At 51.9% G+C, this 23,373-nt stretch overlaps 1 protein-coding gene across 15 annotated transcripts in view; it reads right to left on the bottom strand.

The window, feature by feature from the left end:
- Positions 1 to 23,373, bottom strand: part of PKNOX2 (PBX/knotted 1 homeobox 2) — a 339,410-nt gene that overhangs the window by 262,997 nt on the left and 53,040 nt on the right. For 10 of the 15 annotated variants that reach the window (XM_075909457.1, XM_075909456.1, XM_075909454.1 and 7 more), the window contains exon 2: positions 22,581 to 22,650. The gene's annotated coding sequence lies outside the window, so the exon portion shown is untranslated. Of the gene's footprint in view, positions 1 to 22,576; positions 22,651 to 23,373 lie in introns of all 15 variants that reach the window. The other 5 variants (XM_075909455.1, XM_075909450.1, XM_075909447.1 and 2 more) reach the window with 3 other exon arrangements.

Genomic DNA, 23,373 nt, shown 5'->3' with positions numbered 1-23,373 from the left:
CAGGTGGGGAAAGAGCCGAGAGGCAGCCATGGGAGAGTAAAAGTGAAAGTGCTTCCAGCCGCCTGGCACGGGGCGAGGCTGGGGGACAGCTGGCATGAATGCCTGGCTTTGTCCCAGGCACTGGAGAGCGTTAGCCTCACAGGCCACTGCGGGCTTCTTTTTTCCCTCCAACTCCAGACAGCCCAGTCTGCCGCTGGCCTGAGAAAAGCCGCTCTGCTGTGTCCGGCTGCACAAAACGCCTCCGAAAAACACAACTTAAGCTCTCCCAACAGGTGGCCAGAAACCCAACCCCACGCGGTCCTGCCTGGCGGAGTCTGCTCGTGAGAAACATCTGGCTAGGAGCCCAGCCTGCCGCCTGGCCCGGTGGGGGTGGGGCAGGGCCCAGCTCCGGGTCCCCCGACACCGGAGAGCAAACAAGGCAGCCAATCGGGGAGACGAGGGGCGGGCCCCCAGCAATGCGTTTGTGACCCTCACGCGACAGGAAGCCAGGCTGGACGGCTTGCGGAATGGGGGGGCCTTTGGGGAGTGGTCACCAGGCTCACAACAAAGCACTGAGAGGAGAAGGCGAGAAAGGGAAAACAGACACCCGGCAACGCCCTTCCAAGGGTGACAACGGGCCGGCTCTCCAGCCACGCTGGCCTGGCACAGCGCCACTGACTCCACGGCCCAGGGCGGGGGGAAGCCAGACGGGCGAGCGTCGGCAGCACGCACGGAGGAAGGATGCGGGCTGGGCACACCAGGCACCTCGCCCCAAGGAGGAGGCTGAGTCTGGCTGATGCAGCCCCTCGTGTCCTGGGACAGGCAGGGGTACAGCATCTCGAGGGCCCTGCCTTGGGGAGCACCCGCTCCTGGACACGTACTGAAGGGCTGTCCCGGGTCCAACCGGGGGGTGTCCGGCTGCCGCGGACAAGCACGTCTCCTGCGGTGGGCGGCAGTGACAGAAACTCCAGCTCTTCCAGCAGGGAAGCTGGAGAACACGAAGCCCTGGAGGTACCGAGGCACAGCCCTGCCCAGGGATTAAAGAGGGTCAAATTCAGAGCCTGCTCCTCTTGCAAAGGAAACTTACACAGGTCGCGGCTTCATGGCTGGAGGGCGGGAGAGGGGGAAGGGCAAGGCAGGAGAGCTCTTCCAGTTCGGATAAAGAGGCGGAGGCCATGTTGACACTACGGAGCTTACAGAGAGGCAGCAGTGGTGCTGGACGGTCTCCTGTGTACTGCCCCATTCTGGCGGGGGAGAGCAATGAAACCGCTGTGCCGGGGGAGAGACAGAGCACTGGCCACACTGGCACTGTTCTCGGCCCAGGCGGCGGGGTTCACACCCCAGAGCGACGGAAGTGCCAGAAGAGACACAGCCTAACCCTCCAGCCGGGGGTAGGGCAGCTGGAGAAGCCTCTGTCCCGGGGCGTTCGCCTGGGAGGTGGGAGCGCAGCATTAGAATCCTGGCTCCAAGTCAGAGCTGGGATTTGAGCCTGGGTCTTCCACAGCCCAGGTGCATGTACCCACAGCAGCACTGGGCATGGGGAAGAGCCAGCCGCCCCCCGGCGTTCTCTCGCCCAGGAAGCGAGGCAGGGCAATGCCCCTGCCAGGGCGCGGGAGCCAGCTGACGAACGGCTGACGGAGCATCAGAGTTTCCTTTGGAAGCTGGTCCTGAGAGCTCGGGCCAGGTGAATGCCGCTCCCAACCAAGGGTTTCCCTGCCACAACTCTCAGTGCCCACCCAGGTGTTCATGCAGCCGGAGAGCGGCCCCGTGGGGTTAGACACGCCCCGAAGGGCCCGCAGGGCTCACGCTAGCCATGTCCCATCAGAGCACACCCGCCGGGATGGCTATGGTGTCCTGGGCCAGCACTTGCCTCTATGCTGGCTCTTTGATAACATGAAGCATTTGGCCGGGCTTCCGTGGGGCATTTCTCCGCTTGCATGTGACACGCGAACTTGGGACACAACAAACAATCCCAAAGTCACCTCACGTTCTAGGCGTCAGTGGGGGGCCCAGGGGTCTGGACACAAATCAGAGACGTGGAAGGGTGGAACCAGGGGCCCATGAAGCCCTTGACATCTGCTTAGCAGATTGCAGCAAGCACTGGAATTCTCTCCGGGGCAGCCATGGTGTCACTGCCCGGAATGACTGACCTCCCAGACGGAAAGAAAAGAAACAATGCTACGGTGTGGGGGGCACAGGAAAGGGGGGCGTAATGGGAAGGGGGTGAGCACAGAGGCCCTGACCCGGAGGGGGAGGATGGGGGCCCAGTATAGGAGGAATGGGAGGCTGCCGAGAGAGGTGGGCATGCCGAGAGCCTGGCACGGAGGAGAGGGAATGGAAGGATGCACAGACCCCTGGAAGGAGGAGGTGGGGGGCACACAGACCCCCTCGTCTGATAGAGGGAGTCAGTGGCTGCAGGGCCTCTACAGACAGGGACAGGAGGGGGTCACGCAGGCAGTTTGGGGGGGGATGGTCAGGCTACAGAAATTACAAAATGTGCAACCCCCTAGTGAAATCTGATTCCATTCAATAGGCCCAATTCAAACCTGGTGTAAATGGGCCCAACCTCACTGAAGTCAACGGGGCTGGAGTCAGACCTGTTACCCAAGGCCAAAAAGACCTGGCTCGTGTAATGCCCATGAACACACGCCTGCCCTGAATCCGGCTGGTCAGTTACAAAACTGCTGCCTTCTTTAGAAACTACAGCCTGTCTGATCACTCTCCCGAGGGCTGCCATGCACACACGGAACAACACCTTTACAGCCAGAGTCCCCCACGAGTCGCACCCTCGGAGCCGGAGCTAGACAAACCAGACGTGCCACCGTCCCGCTGAAGCAGGAATGCTGGGAACGGCCGGGGGCACAGCTACCGACTGCTCCACAGACAAGGCCTTGACTAGCAAGCGTGGCCACAGTCACACCCGGAGGCATCTGGGTTACTAAACAACGTACGGAAAGAACCAAAGGGTGAATTCTTTGGCCATAACCAGGCAAAGAAACAAGCTGGGAGAATGCAGCACCCAGCGCCCAGGTGCCTCTAGTGCATTCAGGGCTGGGTGGTCTAGGAGCCTGGGCAGGGATCCTGAAAGCAGCAGCGCTGTACAGAGAGCTTCCTTCGGGGGTTCTTGGAGCACTTCTGGCCTTGCAGTGGTGAGCAGAGCACAGAGCTAGTGCACTTGGAGCTCACGGGGATCAGCCGGGAGACATGGCACAGGCGAGCAGAGCGAAGTGCCCTACACTCCAGAACCCGGCCCAGCTCTCTGCACACGCACATAGGGCCTCTCCCAGCTGCCCTGCTATTTTTAGAGGGGCAGTATCCCATTGCCTCCGCCTGCCAGAGCCTGCCACTTTCACGTCCTGCAGCAGACACGGACATTGCCAGCCTTCCCCGGCAGTGGGGAGCTGCCGGCATGGACCCTACACGTTGCTGGAAGTACAGACAAGGTCTAAGTTTCCCATGGAAGCCTGTTCCTTACCCAGAGCACGGAGCTATTCGTAGCTGCAGGCTGAACCTGTCCAGTCCAGAACTCTCCGTCATCCGGAATGATGTCAGTGAGCCGGATGTCCACTCGTCATGGGGTGGCCACGTTTCCCGCGGTCCCGTAAAGTTTGTCTGCAGCCCCCAGTCCGGGCTCGCGGTGCTCTGTGCTGTGATTTGGCTCTAAGTCACCCCTCAATGTTGTCTCGGAGCCCAGCGAGCAGTGGGTGTGCTGGCAATGCTGCTAGCCAATCCTGACCTCCCGTGGACCAGAAAATTCTCTCGCTCAGAACTGGCCAGGGCCCGAGCATGCCACACTAGAGACATTCAACCTGTGGAAGCTTTACCTGGAGTTGCCCGGGTCCTTCAGGTTAGGGGGCTGGAGATGTGGAGGATGCAGGAATGAGGGGAGGGGACTGGAAGGTGTAGGGGGTTATGGGGAGGGGTCAGGGTGCAGAAATCAAGGCAAGGGGTGGAGGGCTCAGGGCAAGGAATGGCAGCAGTTGGCAGCTGCTTCCTGGGGCCAGCCCGGGGTGGCAAGGGCCAAGCCAAGGTGACGAAGACCACGCTGCCGGGCGGGTGTCTGCTCCATCGCTCTCTGGGCTTGCCAGGGGCACACTTACTCCCTGCCTCCTCCCCCGGTCATTTGGGAGTACAACTGTCCCTGCTCTCACAGCCCTTCCCTTCTGTTTGACAAGAACCAGTCCCATTCCAGGCACATCCCATTGGCCTGGCACAACCGAACCCTGACCTTGCCTTAAGGTAGAAGAGGAGGACGCTGCCTCCCGAACATGGTGCACGTGCTCCCGGGGCAGGCTCTGGCCAAAAGAGCTACTGTAACTGGGAGTCCTGAGTTGCAATCCTGTGTCCCGCTCGGCTGTCCCAGCTCGAGGCGTCGATGGCTTGGACAGGGTTCAGAGAAGAGCCATGAGAATGATCCAAGGGCTAGAAACCTGCCTGGCCGTGCTCCTAGCGTCTGTCGCAAGGGCAGCCACAGTCTGTAAGTCCCTACATGGAACAAACACTGGGAAAGGGGCCCTGCAGTCAGCTACAACACAGACCAGTGGCTGGAGGTTGAAGCTGGACAAATTCAGACTGGAAAGAAGGTACCAGCTCCTCCCATGGCTGGCATGCTGGCTGCGCGCTCTAGCGGGGCAGCCTCGCAGCAGTGGGACTGGGGGCTGGGTCTCATAGCCTGCCACAACCCTCCCTCTCCTGTGCGCGGCCTTGGAGAGGAATTCTGGATGCCGAGGCAGCTCTGTCCTAGCTCCATCCCCCGTGAGCTGTCTCTCTCCTAGCAGCTACTTCTCGCTTCTTCGACTTGCGCGGACCCCAAACCCGCAGAGCAATCCTGCCATGAGGTTTCACAGGTATTTCGAACTAGGGCTTTATTTCAAACACCCGTTTCACTGCCGTGTGTAGACGCGGGCAGTTATTCCAGGCTTGTCAATTTCAAAAATGGCGCCCGGCCAGGAACATGCAAATCAAGTGCGGGATATTTAGATCCCGGGCTTGGTTCGCAATTCCGAATGCCTACATTTGCAGCCCCATTTCGAATTAGGCTGCAAGTGTAGACATACCCAGAGAGACTCCAAAAGACTTCACCAAGCCTTGGCTCAGCCCTGCAGGAGGCAGAGAAGACCTGCATGGGGCTGTGCTAGTAAAGCCTGTTGAACAGCACACCCGCAGGCTCTCCCACCTTTTAACATTTGACTTAGCAACCGCAGCCCTCTGCAGGGTGTGAATCCAGGCCCGTCAGGCCCTCAGCACAGGCTGCAACAGAGCTGGCAGGAGTAGTAGGCTTTTACCCTTTATGTAGGCCAGCAGCTAGCAGGGCTATGACACGTCCCCAGTCAATTATACCACTGTTCGCTGCTCAGCAGCAGAATGCCGAGTCGTGCCTGCTGGGGGCTCGTCCCGGCTCCAGTGGTCAGAACAGCCATTGTAAGAAAGCGTTCGTTGCGTTTACCCTGTCCAAGCGAGATGGCTCCAGCCTCCTTCTGAAAACCTCTAGTGAAGGAGCTTTTACAACCTGGCTGCCTTCTGTGACGAGGCAACTTGCCTGCCCCATGTGCCGATGATGTGACGCACCTTGACTTTCTATGCCTTGACATACCTTGATGGTCTCCCACAGGATTCTTGCCAGCAAGTTAAAGAAGAATGGATTGGATGAATGGACTGTGAGGTGGACAGAAAGCTGGCTGGATTGTCAGGCTCAACGGGTACTGATCAACGGCTCGATGTCTGGCTGGCAGTCGGTAGCAAGCAGAATGCCCCAGGCATCAGTCCTGGGGCCGGCTTTGTCCAACATCATCATTAATGAGCTGGATGAGAGGAGGGATTGCACCCTTAGTGAGTTTGCGGATGACACTAAGCTATGGGGAGAGGTAGATATGCTGGAGGGCAGGGACAGGGTCCAGAGTGACCTAGACAAATTGGAGGGTTGGGCCAAAAGGAATCTGATGAGGTTCAACAAGGACAACTGCAGAATCCTGCACTGGGGATGGAAGAATCCCAAGCGTTGTTACTGGCTGGGGACCGACTGGCTAAGTAGCAGTTCTGCAGAAAAGGACCTGGGGGTTACAGCAGATGAGAAGCTGGATATGACTCAACAGGGCGCCCTTGTAGCCAAGAAGGCGAATGGCATATTAGGTTACATTAGAAGGAGCATTGCCAGCAGATCTAGAGACTCATAGACTTTAAGGTCAGAAGGGACCATTATGATCATCTAGTCTGACCCCCTGCACAGTGCAGGCCACAGAATCTCACCCACCCACTCCTAGAATAATCCTCTCACCTATATCTCAGATACTGAAGCCTTCAAATACTTTGAAGACCCCAAGATGCAGAGAATCCTCCAGTTGTGATCTGTACCCCATGCTACAGAGGAAGGCAAAAAACCTCCAGGGCCTCTGCCAATCTACCCTGGAGGAAAATTCCTTCCCGACCCCAAATATGGCGATCAGCTAAACCCTGAGCAAGACTCACCAGCCAGACACCCAGAAAGTTCTCTATAGTAACTCCTATCATGCCTCCATTGACCTATTTCCCACTGATAATGAATGGTCAATTAGGGTATGTCTACCCTACCCCCCCTAGTTCCAACTAGGGGGGGTAATGTAGTCATACGGAGTTGCAAATGAAGCCCGGGATTTGAATTTCCCGGGCTTCATTTGCATAAAGCGGGCCGGCGCCATTTTTAAATGCCGCCTAGTTCGGACCCCGTGCCGCGCGGCTACACGCGGCACAGACTAGCTAGTTCGGATTAGGCTTCCTAATCTGAACTAGCTGTACACCTCATTCCAATTCAAATCCCGGGCTTCATTTGCAACTCCGTATGACTACATTACCCCCCCTAGTTCGAACTAGAGGGGTAGTGTAGACATACCCTTAGTTACCAAGATCCTGTTATCTCATCAAACCATCCCCTTCATAAACCCATCTAGTTTAATCTTGAAACCAGATAGATCTTTTGCCCCCACTACTTCCCTTGGAAGGCCGTTCCAGAACCTCACTCCTCTAATGGTTAGAAACCTGGTTAGAAATGGTTAGAGAAGTGTTTGTTCCCCTTGATTCAGCTCTGGTGAGGCCTCATCTGGAGTACTGCATCCAGTACTGGGGCCCCCATTATAGAAAGGATGTGGACGCATTGGAGAGGGCAACCAAAATGACGAGGGGTCTGGGGCACATGACCTACGAGAAGAGGCTGAGGGATTTGGGCTTCTTTAGTCTGCAGAAGAGAAGGTTGCGTGTGGGGAGAGGGAGCTTACATTCCAGCGACGGACCAAGGAAACATTTATCTGCAAATAAATAACTGTTTAGTGGGGGGAATGCCCAAATTAACAACAAATAAGTTGTTATTCTTGGATCTGGACTTTCAACGCTCCAGTCATCTGAAGAAGTGGGTGGTGCCCACAGAAGCTTACGATCCATCTACATGTTTTGTTGGTCTCTAAGGTGCTACTAGACTATTCGTGGTTTGTTAAGTTTTTCCTGTTACAGACTCACTCAGCTCCCTCCTGAAGCTTTTGAACAAGTAAGTTGACCAGTTCTAGTTCTAGCCCCATAAAAGCCACTGAGCAACCTTCAGCATCACTGCAGGGCCTATGATGTCACCGTGACTAGTCACCTGTCGGCGAAGTAGCGCTGTGGCTTGCAGCTGTTGGGGGCATGAGCCGCCACAGCCAGGCCTGCATTTGCTGGGCCCCACAGACTCCCCCCCTCCCCACCCACATACTCTCCTTCCCAGACAGCATGTGCAGCAACAGCTGCAGCAGCCTGATCTGGAAGCAAACCTGCAAGAACGGGCTCAGGAGCAGTCTCGCTAACCTACCTTCCAGAAGTGGGGCAGGGGCTGTTGTGAAAAAGCCCCGCACCCCATCAAGTACAGACCAGAGAGCAGTGTTTCAAGGTTTCAGAAGTTCCTGCATTTCCAAGCTGGTGTTTGTACTGAGAAATTCCCGTCTCTGCCTGGGGCGGGAGTGGAAAGGGTTACGGATTCACAAACATTCCACTAGCCTGCAGGGAGAGTCACAGGGATTGAAAGGAGATTTAATTAGTAAAATCTCGTTAGGCAAACGAAATTATCCGTAAGACAATACTCCTCTGGACAGGGGGTATGATTAAACAAAGCCATTAATTGAGAAAGTAGCATCAGCAGCTCACTAAATTCATTCATCTTTGTGCTGGCTCCATTTTACCTCTTCAGAGTTGAATTGAATTGAGTGGACTTTTTTTTTTTTTTTTTTTTGGTTTAATGGAAAGATCCCTCAAAGCTTTCAGAAATGCCTGATTTAGGGCTTCAGACCTTTGCATCTCATCAGCAGGCTCTCCCTGCCAGATTTCAGCTAAAGTGGTTTGATTGCATAATGCCTATTTGCATAATGTAAATAGCAATCTACTAGCACAGGAGATGGGAGATGCAGAACAGCCATTATTATTTTACCGCTCCACAAAAATGCTACATTTAGGAGGCAGATTTGCAGCTGAAAAAGCCTTATAAAAGTGACTACAGCGTACTGTATTTGATCGAGCACTTCATTTTGTTACACCTGGCACATCCAAGAGTCAGCGGTTCAAGACAGATCAGTGGGTTGGTGAGGACTGATCGCTGGAGTCGCAGGTACATTGTGGCTTCTGCTAGTGCTATCTTGATGGCTACTTCTATCCAATGGGACTCCTTAAACACAAACATATTTGGATATCTATATCCCTTGCTTAAAGAACTTATTCAAAATCCTGCCACAGTCTGCTAATAAGCTCTTCAGGGAGCACCGCGTTGTAGGCATGTGTCGAGTATCTAGCACAACAAGGCTCAGGTGTGCAGTGCTAGAGAACACAAATGTACATTATGAATAATAAGAATACCACAATTTAGCACCACTTAGATACATGGGGATACAGGAAACCCTAAGCTAGCTGAGAGCCCGCTCTGCTGTACCCAATAATTTCCCATAACTTAAAATCCGATGTTGTAACAGCTGATTGGAACGTAAGAGTGAAATGTCACCGTTCCATTACAGTTTGCCTTGCTACGAGCGGATCTGTAAAAACGAATGACCTCATGCCAGCTAATAACTTTGTCTTTTCAAGGGAGTATTCCAGGATGTTGTAGTAATAAATAAAATAATAATAATAATAATAATAATAATAATATCTACTAAAAATTACCTCTCTGAACATATATTTAGAAGGCTACTTCACCTACTACTTGACTGTTTCTTGGCATAATCATTCAATATAATCATTCAATAGTTATCTGTCAAAGGACAATATGCCAATAAGTAGGATTCAAATATTAGGTTAGCTAAAATTGACATACCACTAGAAGATTCACCTGGCATTTTTCAGGACCTTAACCCAATTCTTTTTTGTTTATTTTCATTTAAGTCATTGCTGAGGGCTGGGGCTGGGGCTGGGGAGGAGGGTGCAGGATGCAGGCTGCCCCGGGGAGAGAGAACTACCCCAGCCCTCTCTCACTGCAGCAGCTTGGGTCAGGTGAGAAGCGCCTCTCCAAGGTTACTGCAGCAGACACAGTGGGGGAGGGGTGCATGTCCCCCGGCTGGGGCAGGTCCAGGCTCCTCTGCCCCCTGGTCTCCCCAGCCAGAGTGAGTGATGCCGCAAACTGGGCACTTTCCCCAGTAGTAGTTCAGGACAGCAATGTAGTAAATTCAGGATTCACAGATGTGGCGTCCTGACAGGTCTTCTGCTCCGTCAGGGATGATAAACATTTGGCTGCGTGCGTTTTCGTAGGCTCCCTCAGTATCTCCTGCCAGCTCTGCGCAGGCAGCTCATGTAATAGACTTCATGAAAGCCCCCAAAGACCACGGACTCAGATAAGATACAAAGGCACCCGTGTCAGGTTTATAGTCAAATGAAGTTCAGTAATAGTCGTGGGGGGCCCGATGGCCTCTATGGGTACGTCTAGACTACCGGGTTTTGTCGACAGAAGTTTTGTCGACAGTATCTGTCGACAAAACTTCTGTCGACAAAGAGCATCCAGACACATTGAGTTCTGTCGACAAAGCAAGCTGCTTTGTCGACAGAACCCTGTAGTCTAGACGCAACCCTACAGGAAATAACACCTTCTGTCGACAGAAGGCGTTATGCCTCGTAAAATGAGGTATACCAGCGTCGACAAAACTACTGAGTTCTGTCGACATTATGTCGGCAGAACTCAGCGGTAGTGTAGACGCTGGTATAGTTTTGTCGACAAAAGTCCACTTTTGTCGACAAAACTCAGTAGTCTAGACACACCCTGAGCTCCTCTGTGTTTGTACCCATGACAATGGACTCAGCTCAGTGAATAGTACAAATTTCACTATTGCCCCCCAGGCCAAACAAAAAGCTAAGCTGAGGTGCCCCAACGTTTATAAACAAAAATACACAATCTATAATACACACCTTACATATTATTTCACGCATTAATAATACGTTTGGTTCCTTCCCTCGTACTTTCCTCCAAAGCATTCCTACCCACCACCCATTGTTATGCTTCCACTCCTGTTTGAAATGTACAGTAGATGAACTATACGATACAAGCACTGAAGCCAGCTGTGTGATTTGTAAGATCAAGGCTGTGAGATCAAACATTCAGTAGCTGAGGTGGTTCCAATAATGCTAGTAACAAATTGTTTTATGGTGATATCAGTAACTAATTCTGACCCCAGATTGAGAACGGCTGCTCTACGTCAAACAGGAATGAATTCCAGGAAGTTCTCTGGCTTGAGATGTATGGGAAATAGGATCAGCTGAGCATAACGGTCCCTTCTGGTTTTACAATAAACAAAGCTGACAAAAAACGTTATCAGACTGAAATATTTTGTTTCACACAAAAATTGAGATTTTGATTTTAATCCCAATTTGGGACAAAATCTCATTTTTAAAACTTGTCATTTCCCATGGAATGGAAATTCCACTTTTTAACGAGGTCAAGAAAAAACCTTTTGGGGGAGAATCTGAGTTGGGTGTTGACACAGATAAACTTCAACCTCTGCTAAAAAAGATTGTTGCCTTATTGACTCTCAGAAACAATATATCAGAGGGGTAGCCGTGTTCGTGCATCTGATGAAGTGGGTCTTTGCCCACGAAAGCTTATGCTCCAACACTTTGGTTAGTCTATAAGGTGCCACAGGACTCCTCGTCGCAGAAACAATATAGTACTGGAAGGAACCTCAAGAGGTCAGATACTTGAAAGCTGTTACGTCCACAATCAGTCCTCCCTTTTCCAGACTAAACTATCCCATTTTTTCCCAGTGTTCCCTCAAAGCTCATGTTTTCTAGGCCTTTCATAATTTTCATTGCTCTTCTCTGGACCTTCTCCAATTTGTCCACATCTTTCCTGAAATGTGTCATGCAGAACTGGACACACTACTCCAATCGAGGCCTAATCAGTGTAGAGCAGAGCAGAAGAATGACTTCTCGTTTCTTGCTTACAACACTCCTGTTAATGCTACCCAGAATCATGTTGGGTTTTTTTGTTTGTGTTGTTTTTTGCAATAATGTAACATTGTTGATTCATATTTAGCTCGTGGTCTGGTCCACTATGAACACTACATCCCTTTCTGTGGGACTCCTTCCCATTTTGTATATGTGCAACTGATTGTTCCTGCCTAACTGGAGTACTTTGCATTTGTCCTTATTAAACTTCATCCTATTTACCTCAGACCATTTCTCCAGTTTGTCCAGATCATTTTGATTTATAATCCTATCCTCCGAAGTGTTTGAAATCCCCCCAGCTTGGTATCATCTGCAAACTTAATAAGAGTACTCTCTATGCCATCATCTAAATCGTTGATGAAGATATTAAAAAGAACCAGTCCCGAAACAGACCCCTGCAGAACCCCACTCGTTATGCCCTTCCAGCAGGATTGTGAACCGTTAATAACTACTCTCTGAGAATGGTTATCCAGCCAGTTATGCACCCACCTTATAGTAGCCCCATCTAGGTTGTATCTCTCTAATTTACTATTGAGAAGCTCTTGTGAAACTGTATCAAAAGCCTCACTAAAGTCCAGATAAGGTATATCTACCACCTCCTCCTTGCCCACAAGACTTGATATCTTATCAAAGAAAGCTATCTTCCTTGGCACAGAAGCTAAGTTGACTTGTCTGTAATTCTTTGGATTGCCTTGATTTTCCTTTCTATAGATGGACACTAGATTTGCCCTTTTCCAGTCTTCTGGAATCTCTCCCGTCTCCCACAACTTTCCAAAGATCATTGCTAATGGCTAATCCCCCAGCCAAGCCATAACGACAGTTCAGACTGAATAAAGCAAAGAAAATCTACAAAACTGATAGCCAAGAGCAAAGCTTCATCCCACTGAATAAGAAAACCACAGAGGCAGCAGGGAAGACAAAACGCTCTTCTGTACTGAAATAGCAGGAGCTCCCAGCCTGAGTCTGGCTCATGTTTCTTGCCTTCCCTTCACCACTCTCCTTTTCTCACATTTCCACAGGAATCGGTCCTGGACAAAGTGTCTATCGACAGCCTCAGCTGGTCCCTCCTGAACCTGGGAACAAGTCTGGTTTTCTGCAAGAGCAGCTCCAAGCTGCTGTCATCAATGGCTCCTGCGTTGTGTCCCAATTTCAAGCTTGCCCGATAAACACGGTTGTTGCCCCTCAGGCCAAAGGGGCCTGCTCTTCCTGTGACCCCTCTAACTGCCATCTGTTGGAAGGACTCCAGAGATGGCTCGGGATAAGGCAGGTACATGGAGATGAAGAGTTTTGTGCAGAAGAAACACAGCACAGCTCTCACTTAGACACCTGAAATGAGCTCCTGTACAGAACAGCCACTTCTGCCCACCAGTCTCTGAAGCAACATTAGTGCAAGAGCAAAGGAATGACCCACCCGATGTACAAGATGGGAGAAATGCACAGGCAGCAGGTAATTAAAACATTCAATCCCAATTAAGCCTTCATGAACTCCCATGAAGAGGACTCTGCTGGAGAGCTGGCTTGCAGTTGGAGCAAACAATTTTGGGAACTTCTCTGCCAAACCCCCATGGGAGGGTTGTTCTATTTGCTTTATGAGCTGCATCTCAACTGGCTGGACTAGGGCAATGAAGAGCCGGCATCCGTCTCCACGCACCGGGGAGCAGGACAGATGAAGAGGAGGTGGGGAGCAGCACAGCTGTGTTATAAAAGTGAGATGTAAATATCCCAATTCCCCAGGTTCAGCTCCCTGCCTCTCCAGCTGGAAACAACAGCCCAGCTTAGAGGGGCTCATTAACATGTTAGGAGGGGGAGCCTGTGGGATGGTTGGGGGCACAGGAATCCGCATGGTGAAAGTGAACTGGGACACAGCAGGACTCACAAATCCTCCAGCGTGTGCACGCGAAGCCTCCCCGCTCTTCTATGTTGGACCTCAGAGCCACTACACGAGGAGTCACTCGACCCAGACTGGCCACGGACGGCGGCGCCTGGGGACGGGCCCTGCTTCGCTTGGAGTCGGCAAGGCATGATCAGGACACTTGAATGTAGATGCCAGTCGTGTCTCCAGAATTAAGGGGCCTTGTTCTGTAGCTGAGCTGAAACAGAATCGGTGCTGCCGCCGAGTCGCCGTGCACAGAGAAGAGAACGACGAGCTCTCTCACAGAGCTACCAACACCCGGCTCAGGAAGTTCTTGACTGTGAGACTTTCCACACCCAAATCCTTCTTCAGAGACAGCCAATGGGAGCTTTGGAGAAGTCATGTAGACCTGGGCTCAGCTTAGGAGACGGGCTCCGAAGAGCTGTGAGTGGGTCGCTGTTGTCCATACAGTTCCACTTCGTATCTGGGATAACAGGGCTTATCTTCGTTTACTGAGTAATGCAAAGGCAATCAGAACAAGATGCGGATGGAACAGCCACACCGTTATTCACTTTCGGACTCTGACATGGGAACGAGGACGCCAGAAGGCAGGGAGCATATCTCACTTGGCAGACTCTGTGGCGTCGGGAGACACGTGGGGCCAAGAGCGTTCCCCATGCTGTCCGGGGATGGGGTCATGCACCTACCTGACTCTGTTCTCTGCTCCTGCCCAGCTGGGGCTCCCAGACAGCAGTCTGTCTTTCTGGGGTCATAGCTGGGAACACGCCTTCCATTCACGTGCAGCTGGCTATCTTTGCTATAAGCTCTCTACCCACGTTGAGGTATGACTGGATTGCTCATTAGGCCCTGGTCTTTTAGGGTATGTCTAGACTACATGGCTCTGTCGATGGAGCCATGTAGATGAGTTTACTAAACATAGGAAAATGAAGCGGCGATTTAAATAATCGCCACTTCATTTACATCAAAATGGCCACTGCGCTGTGCTGATCAGCTGTTTGGCGGCACAGCGGGGCAGTCTGGATGCACCGCAGTTGACAAGGGAAGCCTTTGTTGACCTCTCCATTATGCCTTGTGAAATGAGGTTTACTGGAGCGGTCGACAAAGGCTTCCCTTGTCAACTGCGGCGCGTCCCGACTGCCCTGCTGTGCCGCCAAACAGCTGATCGGCACAGTGCGGTAGCCATTTTGATGTAAATGAAGTGGCGATTATTTAAATCGCCGCTTCATTTTCCTATGTCTAGTAAACTCATCTACACGGCTCCGCCAACGGAGCCATGTAGTCTAGACATACCCTTACAGTCCTACAATAGTTCCAATAGCCACCCACGTGCAGGCAGTGGGGTGGCAGTGATTCTAGGTCACTATGCACAGGAAAGAGCCAGGTCTACATGGAAAACACCGTGGAGACATTACAACAGGAGCCAAGTGGTAGGGGCACAGACTCCATGTTGTTCCAACAAGGAGCTGCGTCGTCCATAGCCACATCCTGAACAACTGCAAGGTGGGCAAGGAATTAGGGGCCAGTGATTGGCTCTGGCAAAAACCAACATGACCCATCTCACAGCATGTATTCGCCCTGTCAATATGCTCATTCCTCAGCCATAAAAGGTGCATCTTGTGCACTTTGTACTGCAACGCAGAACCCTGGCCCCCGTGGTTCCCCTCATCAGATAATTATGAATATTTCACCCAGAGCATGTCACATAAAATCTCATAGGAAAAGTCGTCATCTGCCGAAACCTGTTCTGTCTACACCTGTATATTGTCAGCAGGTACATAGGGGCGAGACTTTGATTCTGACCAATGGCGTGAGTTGGAAAGTTTCCACTGCTCGTTCTCCTGTGGCAACGCAGGAGGTGCCCCATTCCCAGGAGGGTGTTAAATGGCCACAAATCAGCAGAGGTGTTGTCACGGTGGACTTACAACGTGCTAAGAGAACTGCACAAGCATCACACCGAGGGGGGTTGTGGAACTCTGTGACATAGCAAACCCCGCCAGGGCATGTCTGGGCTAGTGTTTTCCAGCCACGAGACTGAGGCTAAAAATAGGGGAAAGTGGCATCAGACTTTGGCCTTTCTTCTCCTCCGTGTATGCTGGAAACAACAAGAATGCAGGGAAGGCAAAGACTTCAGCTGAGGAGACTGGTCCCAGGCTTAAGGGAGAGGCCTGTGTGGTAAGAACTATAACTCATCTACACCAAGCGGTGGGATGAGAAAAACTGCTTGATCTTAATACTGCCTAGGTGGTTTTGTGCCTGCAACTTATAACCACTTAAATTCTAGCAGGGGAGGGCGCCAAATGGCGAGCCGAGTCCATGCACTGGGGTGTGGGATGAGCTGCACCAGGACAGGCTGAGAAGGAAGGAGACTCTGAGGAGATGGTGGGGGGAAGGGAAGCCCCAGCAGAAGGGGGATTGATCCTGAGGTGATGGGGATGGGAAGGAGAATCTCAGGGGAGGCAACACGAGGCCATGAAAACAACATGAAGTCAGCACCTGAGGAGGGACCCCAGAGCCAGCAACAACTTGTAGAGGGAGTATCTAAGGAGAAGGCGAAGGGGAGCCTCCTGAAGTAGCACAGGAGCAGCGGGATCACACTAATGAAAACGGGATCCCAGCCAGCCTGGGATGGAAACGCTGCAAGGAGACGTCTGGGTAAGATTAGACAACGTTAGCCTGGAGGTTAGCCTGTTAATTTCAGGTTCATCTCCAGAAAGCATGTGGTGAGTCTACATGTACCCTTTCTGGTTCCATCATTGTCCTATTTGCTGTCGCGTGTCTCTTAACCTGGGACAATAAATGTCTGTGTTCACTATAAAGCTCTCCCAGCGCTGTGATGTGCCACAGGCACTGACCTCGAGCTGAGTCACACAGCTCGAGGTCAGGCTCTGGGGGTAGCAACCCTGGTGTTTCTGTGAGTAGCCAGTGACGGGCCTGAGAATTGTGTTGAACCTGTAACCCGCACAGCCGTCAGGGCTAGCAGTGTCCTGAGGAAACGGGTCGAGTGGTTAGCAGTCAGGGACCTGACAGCTCATTAAGCCCAAACAATTCTTGCTCAAGTTGGGAGTGGGAGGCGATTCACAGGCCTGGGCACCCTGAGAAAGCATCACAGCCCTGCCTCAGAGACTGTTTTCACCAGCCATCCGTGCAGGGTTTCTCTAGCTCCCCCCGCCCTCCCTCCACCAACAACAGAGCCTGTACCTGCTGCTAAACCTGACAGTTATAGAACATCTGCTCTCTGGGAAAGACTCGTTCTAATTTTCAGTTAGACGCTGGTTTAGGGCATCAAGCACGAGGATTTCTCTCTCCCTGATCAGCACCTGTACAGCAAACAGGAAAACATCAAAAAAGAGCTCTCCAATCTGGAGTCTCTCATAAAACACCAACCTTCCCCACAAATGGACTTTACTAAAATAAGACAGGAGATCTACATTACACACTTCACTTCTCTACAGAGGAAAAAGGACTGTAAGCTGTCTAAAATCCTACCTACCACATGGGGCCACAACAGTGATACCCCTAACTCACCCAGCAATATCGCCAATCTTCCCAACTACACACTCAGCTCAGCAGAAGAGTCTGTTCTATCTCGGGGACTCTCTTTTTGCCCCGCCATCCCCACTAACATGATTCAGTTCTGCGGTGATCTGGAAGCCTACTTTCGCCGTCTCTGTCTCAAGGAATACTTCCAACACAACACTGAACAGTGCACTGACACACAGATACCTTCCCACCATCAGCACAAGAAGGAGAACGCCACATGGACTCCTCCTGAGGGATTAAATGACAGTCTGGACCTCTACCTAGAATGCTTCCGCCAACGTGCACAGGCAGAAATAGTGGAAAAACAGCATCGTTTGCCTGGTAACCTCAGTCATGCAGAACGCAATGCCATCCACAGCCTCCGGAACAACTCTGACATTAGAATCAAAGAGGCTGACAAAGGAGGTGCTGTTGTCATCATGAACAGGCCTGACAACCTAAAGGAGGCTGCCAGAAAACTCTCCAATACCAAATTCTACAGGCCTCTTTCCTCAGATCCCACTAAGGAATACACTAAGAAACTGCACCATCCGCTCAGGACACTCCCTACACAAGCACAGGAACAAATTGACACACCTTTAGAGCCCCGACCAGGGTTGTTCTATCTATTACCCAAGATCCACAAACCCAGAAATCCCGGACGCCCCATCATCTCGGGCATTGGCACTCTCACTGAAGGACTGTCTGGCTATGTGGACTCTCTACTCAGACCCTATGCTACCAGCACTTCCAGTTACCTCCGTGACACTACGGATTTCCTGAGAAAACTACAATGCATTGGTGATCTTCCAGAAAACACCATCCTAGCCACCATGGATGTAGAGGCTCTCTACACAAACATCCCACATGCAGATGGAGTACAAGCTGTCAGGAACAGTATCCCTGATGACGCCACAGCACAACTGGTGGCTGAACTCTGTGAATTTATCCTCACACAACTATTTCAGATTTGGTGACAATATATACCTCCAGACCAGTGGCACTGCTATGGGCACCCGCATGGCCCCACAATACGCCAACATTTTTATGGCTGACCTGGAACAACGCTTCCTCAGCTCTCGTCCACTTACGCCCTTTCTCTACCTACACTACATCGATGACATCTTCATCATCTGGACCCATGGGAAGGAGACTCTGGAAGAATTTCACCGTGATTTCAACAGCTTCCACCCCACCATCAACCTCAGCATAGATCAGTCTACACGGGAGGTCCATTTCCTGGACACCACAGTGCACATAAGTGACGGTCACATCAATATCACCCTATACCGAAAGCCTACCAACCGCTATGCTTAACTGCATGCCTCCAGCTTCCATCCCGGACACGCCACACGATCCATTGTTTACAGCCAAGCACTGAGGTACAACCGCATATGCTCCAACCCCTCAGACAGAGACCTACACCTACAAGATCTTCAACGAGCATTCTGTAAACTACAATACCCACACGAGGAAGTGAGGAGACAGATTGACAGAGACAGACGTGTACCCAGAAACCTCCTGCTACGGGACAAGCCCAAGAAAGAAACCAACAGTATACCACTGGCCATCACCTACAGTCCTCAACTAAAACCTCTCCAACGCATCATTAGTGATCTACAACCCATCCTGGACACTGATCCCTCGCTTTCACAGGCCTTGGAAGGTAGGCTGGTCCTTGCCCACAGACAACCCGCCAACCTGAAGCATATTCTCACCATCAACTACACACCACACCATAATAACTCTAACTCAGGAACCAATCCATGCAACAAACCTCGGTGCCAACTCTGCCCACATATATACACCAGCAACACCATCACAGGACCTAACCAGATCAGCCATACTGTCACTGGTTCATTCTCCTGCACATCTACTAACGTAATATATGCCATCATGTGCCAAAAATGCCCCACGGCTATATACATCAGCCAAACTGGACAGTCCCTACGTAAAAGAATCAATGGACACAAATCTGATATTAGGAATGGCAACATACAAAAACCTGTAGGGGAACACTTCAATCTCCCTGGACGCACAATTGCAGATCTAAAGGTAGCCATCCTGCAGCAAAAAAATTTCAGGACCAGCATTCAAAGAGAAACTGCTGAGCTACAGTTCATCTTCAAGTTTGACACAATCAACTCTGGATTAAACAAAGACTGTGAATGGCTCGCTAACTACAAAAGCAGCTTCTCCTCTCTTGGAATTCACACCTCCAGATCAGCTACTAGAAGTGGGCCTCATCCTCCTTGATTGGATCCACCTTGTCATCTCCAGCCTGATTCTGGCCTGCATATTTATTCCTGCCTCTGGAAATTTCCACTACATGCATCTGACGAAGTGGGTCTTTGCCCACGAAAGCTTATGCTCCACCACTTCAGTTAGTCTATAAGGTGCCACAGGACTCCTCACCGCTCTCTCTTCCCTTATTTCCTTGTGATCCTTACTAGCCTACCCTCTGAAACTGCCCAGTGAAATGTCCGATGCACAGCTCTTGATCCCCGTGATATCCCCATATCAGTGATAAGCGCCATGAACTACCTGTGGATTATGGGAAAAATATTTCTTCTTATTTGTTTTAAATAAAACATGCACCCGTGAGTTCTTTCGCTGGTACCTCTCAAAATGTAAAGCAGCATTATCACTTCTAACATTCCCAATGCAATCTCTGCAGGAGCCTTGTTTGAATGGAGGGTGCCACCGCTCTCAAATGTGACCCAAGCGGACAAAGGTGTCTCCACCGCCACCTGCGCCATTTAGGAGCTGACTGTTTAAAACCACCAGCCAGCGGCACAGTCGGAGAATCGTGTTACGATACTGGCCACGACATTCTGCGCCACCAGCCACCTGCCTCATGGCAGGAGAGTAGCCTGCACAGCAGCCCCATTCCCTGTCTCTCCGCTTCCCTGCGCCACAACAAACCAGCTGCCGTAGACCCACCACCCTCCTGAGGCGGGGGGATCCATGCAGCCAAGCGTGACTCTCCAAGCGGTGCTCTTGGGGTGCTCTGACAACACGCCGCCCCTGCAAAGCCTAGAGCCACTCATGGTACGAATCAGAGACTCTGCCAACACCCCAGTTCAAACCGCGCCCCCGCAAGTCACTTGTTTCACAAAACAGCCACACCCCTCCCCAGAAAGGAGAAATAAATCAGCAAAGAGGACACATGAAACAAGGGCCCGTCACACCCGTCGCTGCTCAGCAATATATTCCCAGGCTCCAAGAAAGAGCTGTCACTGCTGAGCCGTACACCAGGCCTGCAGGACGGAAGCTCTTGGGCGATGTAGCGGCATTTTATCACAGAGACATGCTATCACCGAGCGACTCCTTCCCCTTCTGCCTGGTGGCCTAGTGGAGATGAAGCTGCAGGACGTGAAGCTGGCATCCATCCACGGCTTCAGGGCTCCCCAGTACCAGCAGTGGCCCTTGGAATTCCCAGCCGCCCCACGGGAGCGATTCGAAAGCTGCTGAAGCCAGAGTGATAATCACATCACCAAACCGCACCACAGAAGAGCTGCCTGGCAGGAGCGGGTCCCTGGGAGGCCAGGCCAGAGCCCCGCCCAGCCCCAGAACTGTGTGTACGCTGCATCCTCCTCCGGCATCGTGTGCCATGTGCGTGACGCGCCTCCCCATCCACAGGCAGCGGGGGGAGGGGGGAGCAGCCAGTGCCCAGGTTACACCGAATCCCCACAACTCCCTTGTTTCTTAGAACCAGACAAACCACCTTCCTTGCTCGCCTCCCCTCCTCGGAAACCTTGCAGGAGGTCCCTGGGGCTGCCAGGGGCCAGGCAGATCCTTGCTCCACTAGCCCTGCAGAGACCCCCCCAGAAAGGGACCGGCCTCAGGCCACTCGGGGCAGCAGCTGGCTCTGGGAACCCAGCCAAAACAAGGCACAGCAGGCAGGCCAGACACAGAGCCCGTCTGGAAGCTTGTGGCCTCCAAATGGCTCAAGCTAACACCCAGGGACCCTACACTAGAGCCAGCACCAGCAAACATGTTCGAGGGAACCGCCTCCCAGTGCGGCCACTGGAGAGCCCCTTCAGGGCTTCTTCCTGCATCAGGGTCGAGTGGCCAGATGTGCTTGGCCAGTGTGGCTGGCCTGCACCTCGCGAGCCCCGAGTAACATACTGTGAGATGCTGCCAGAAGCCTCGAGGGGCGTCCGTTGCCCAGCCCATGCAGTGGCATCGCCAGGAGGACGAGACTGCGGCCGGCTTGGCCTGCTGCCCCGCAGTATGTTCAGAACAAGCACAGGCTGGCAGACGGACCCGGGAGCGCTGCACCGTGCGAAGGAGAAGCCACAGCTCCTCCTCTTAGTAGCACCCGCCCCAGCCTCTCCCAAGTCCTCTCCCACTGCGCCAAGGAGGTGAGCCAAGCAGCGCACAGGTAGGCCAGGGCTACCTGGCATGAGCTGGGCACATATGGCACCTGGAATGGGGGAACCCTACAAATGTCAGACTGGCTCCAGGCAAGTCTGTTCTAAGCTCTCAGGTGCAGCCAGTCTGACTGTGACAGAGTTTGTCACGGCTGCCGGAGGCCGAGGAAGAGCGTATCCCTGGAACGAAACTCTGGGATTTCAGCAGTGAATCAGGGCAGTGCAAGAGACAGGAGCAGGAATGCAGAATGAAGCCAATCCCTGGTACCAACCCACTTAACACCACCAGCGTATTTCCGGACAGGGAGATGGGCAGCTGCAGAGGAAGACACACAGGTCTCAGGCACGTCGGCCTGAAACCAGCGAGCTAGGAGGCGGCCGGGCTTAGCGTGCTCCTTGCTCAGCCAGCTGCATGATGGCAAGCCATTCAAATGATTTATTCAAACGCTCATTACAGTCAATCTATTTTTAAACAGAGGTGACGATAGTCACTGATAGCGGTTAATCATTTATAATTCCACGGACTAGTTAGAGGCCAATGTACTGTTACAGGGACTTCTGCCAGGCGGCTTCCGAGACTCAGCAAATTGCCAGAAATGCACCTTGGAAAGACTTAAAACTGCACCTAAGGACATCAGTGATGGCTGTCACCCGCTGAGCAAACTCAGCCACCTACAAGAACAAACACTCAACTAGCCCCTTATGGCACAGGAGGTCCCAGGCTTGAAAGACACCTGCCTCGGTCGTTTCACCAGCCTCTTTTCCATTACATCAGACACCCATCTCAGCACCAGCAACTCTGGGAGCAGCCTTGTGCCGAGGGACGCCACAAAGATGAGTAAGCTTTTGTGAGGCTGTGGCGGTCTGGGGTGTTTGCCGGGAAGCAAGTGTGGCCAGCAGATGTAACTTTTTCAATAATCACAGGCGCCATGAAAAAGGTTGTATATAAACAACGCAAAGAGCAGCCGAGTAAATAGCCCCCCGGATGAGGCCCACCCCCGTCACATACACACCAGCGTGGGAACAGGGCAGGCCAGAACCACTCCCCTGTGAAAGGGGCAGGCTGGGCCCTTCTCCACCACACGAAGAGGAAGTCACTCAGCTCCCAGTGTCAGGTTCAGGCTAGTCAAACTTGTGCCAACCATGTACGGCAGTCGAGCCAATTACACACAGAGCCTATGAAGTCTACCTTAAAGCGCAATCAATAAAGACTAATTAAATAGAATGTCATATTACAGGACTCCTTTGTCACATTCAGACTAATCTAATTAGAATTTCACTGTATCTTAAACCCTGACTAGCTCATTGTTAGATGTTTCATTACACAGTGCGGTGCAGCCAAATATCAAATTCCGGCTTGATCTTTAACCCGTCACCTCAATGAAAGAAAAGAGAAAATGCCAATCAAAGTTACTTACAGCTCAGGGACTCGCTCAGCGGATTGGTGTGGATAGGGGAGCCTCAGGATCCAAGCCCAGACGGTACCTGCTGATATTAAAAACCAGTTTCTATTAGTGGGAAGAATATTAGAATGAGAGCAGAAGTCAGAGCAAAAATTAACACCCTGGGATGGATCCGGGGGGTTTGATAAAAGCCAACATGAAGCTCAGCTCCTAGGCTCCAAGTCTGCCCAGGTGGTGCCCTATATCAGCTGATCAGATGCAGGGGCCACAGGGAACAAGCTGTCACACGGACAGCAGGGATAAGAATCATATAATATTAGAACTGGAAGGGACCTCGCGAGGGCATCGAGTCCAGTCCCCTGCCCTCACGGCAGGACCCAGCACCGTCTAGACCATCCCTGACAGGTGTCTGTCCAACCTGCTCTTCAATATCCCCAGTGATGGAGATTCCACAACCCTGCTCGGCAATTTATTCCAGCGTCTAACCACCCTGAAAGCTGAACCCCAACATACTCTGCAGGGTAGCTCCATAACTGGGCCCTTAAAAAGGGCGAACGTAAGAATTTCTTCCCTGAGGAGGGCCATGTGGCTGTTCTGATCGTTTCTGTACATTTCAGGAGCTAAAAACACCCTGTGGGAAAAGCACGTTATTTGAGTTCCACAATCAAAAACGCAGCTCTTAGGAAACGCCAGAATTAAGATTGCCCAGCCAATGCCAATTTGCCCCTCCTGCATGTGAATTAATCACCACATAAATTCCACAAGGACACGGGATTCCTTCCACGGGGCTCCCCATTCAGCCCCCATG

Source organism: Pelodiscus sinensis, chromosome 26 (genome assembly GCF_049634645.1).
Source record: "Pelodiscus sinensis isolate JC-2024 chromosome 26, ASM4963464v1, whole genome shotgun sequence".
NCBI classification, from domain to species: Eukaryota; Metazoa; Chordata; order Testudines; family Trionychidae; genus Pelodiscus; species Pelodiscus sinensis.
This window is presented reverse-complemented; position numbering and strand designations above follow the sequence as displayed.